Source organism: Gallus gallus, chromosome 3 (assembly GCF_016699485.2).
Source record: "Gallus gallus isolate bGalGal1 chromosome 3, bGalGal1.mat.broiler.GRCg7b, whole genome shotgun sequence".
Lineage (NCBI taxonomy): Eukaryota > Metazoa > Chordata > Aves > Galliformes > Phasianidae > Gallus > Gallus gallus.
The window spans coordinates 71442240-71443953 of record NC_052534.1 but is presented as its reverse complement, the minus strand read 5'-3'; the positions used below and the strand labels follow the sequence as shown (position 1 = coordinate 71443953).

Here is a 1714-nt window from a genome sequence, read left to right as displayed (position 1 = left end):
CCGCCGCCGGCACGGCCCCGCCGCTCACCCCCGCGTCCGCCCCCGGGCCCGGCCCCGGCAGCCGTCGGGGCTCCCTGCGCGGCTCGGGCTGCCCGCGGGCCCGGAGCCGGGAGCGGGGCGCGGGGGTCCCGGGACCGCACCTCCCCCCACCGAGGGCCGCGACCCGGGGGCGGCCGGGAGCGCTCCCCCCCCCCCGCGCCGTCCACGGAGCGGCCCCGCTCGCCCCGTTCTTGCATTTTAATACCGAAATCTGGAAAAGGAAATTGTTTGATGTATGAGGAGACGTTATCTAATTAGGGCGTAAGAAATTTAATCTTTCCAGCAGGCAGGTCATATAATTAATGTTAATTTAACGCTCAAATTCGCAGTCATTAATTTTTATTCTCTTAAATGCGGTTTGGCAGGGCCCTGCTCCACGGGAACGCTCTCGCTGGATGGAGGCGCACACGCGGTCCTCGGAGCGCACCGCCGCGGCCCTCCCGTCCCAACAGCAGCGGCACCGCATCGCGTCTGCGCTATTAAGGGTTATAATTGGACGGTCCGTAGTTTGCATATCAGACCATTAAAATAATGCGCTTCGCTTTTCTTCCGACACGTAACGCTACAGCCTCTGCGAACGTTTGGCCATTCTGATAATTATCGCCAAATTACCGCAAATGTTCTCTTCATTAAGGTGATTTCTCTCAAGCATTTTTAAAAATGTGAATAATGCATTAAGTGGCGCCTGGTAAAGTGCTTTTAAATAAAAGTTGTCAACTGCGGTTCCAAAATGAGACCCAAAGAAAAAATACAGATATGTCACAACTGAACGGGAGGAGACCGATTCCGCCCCGTGATTGGAAGGAGCGCCGTTATTTCCCCGTCTCAGATAAGGGACCGAACAGCCGCAGCCTCACTGCGCCGGCAGCGGAGGTGCGCGCAGTGCGCGGAGGAGTGAAGTTGGAGCTTTTTCCCTTCGTGGGGAATAGACGGGGACAGCGTCGGACGGACAGAGAGATTGACCGGGAAAGCTACTGACCTCTCTCCTTCAGCTGCAATCTAACTTCTCCTGGAAAAATAAAAAACAAAACAAAACCAAAGCAGCACGGTGCGGTGCCCCCCCCCGCCCCCCCTCCTCCGCCGCCCCCTTCCCCGCCCCGAGCGCTCACTGCCACGGCTGCGCCCATCTCCGGAGCTGCTCCGTTCCCAAATCACCGAGAGACCGACGCGCCCCGCTCCTCTCACCCCGCTCAGCCCCGCGCCTCCGCGCCCCTCCATCGCCGCCTGCCCCCGCCGCACTGTTTGCAAAGTTCAATAGCGAGGCAATAAAAAGCGCCGCTGCAAAATAAGAGTCTCTTGTAAAATTTAAGGGCTGCTCATTTGCATCGGGGGAGGTCGTCCGTCCCGTCCTCCCCCCCCCCCCCCCCCCCCCCTTTTGTCAATTATTTGGGCACCAAAAAGGAAAAAGAGAGAGAGCGAGAGAGAAGCGATCCAGGAGCGGTGCCGCGGCCGCCCCGCAGAGCAGCTGTGCCCGAGGGAGAGGCCGTGGGGCCGGGCCGGGGCCGGGCCGATGCCGGAGGCTCCCCGCAGCGCTCCGAGGCCGCCGCACCCCGCGCCCCGCGCCGCGCTCTTATTTTGGTTGGGCGCGGGCGGCGCTGCGGGGAGCGCGGAGAGAGCGGACCGCGTTCCTCTGTTCGCTTTGGGGCTGCTGCTGCTTTTTGCTTTTTTTTTTTTT

At 60.5% G+C, this 1714-nt stretch overlaps 1 long non-coding RNA gene across 1 annotated transcript; it reads right to left on the bottom strand.

Moving 5' to 3' along the window:
* Window positions 1-290: 290 nt before the first annotated feature.
* Window positions 291-1195, bottom strand: LOC121113165. Its single transcript, XR_005858408.2, has 2 exons — window positions 1149-1195; window positions 291-1048 (listed from the first exon to the last, which is right to left on the bottom strand). It is a non-coding gene; the product is annotated as an uncharacterized LOC121113165 (long non-coding RNA).
* Window positions 1196-1714: the final 519 nt, after the last annotated feature.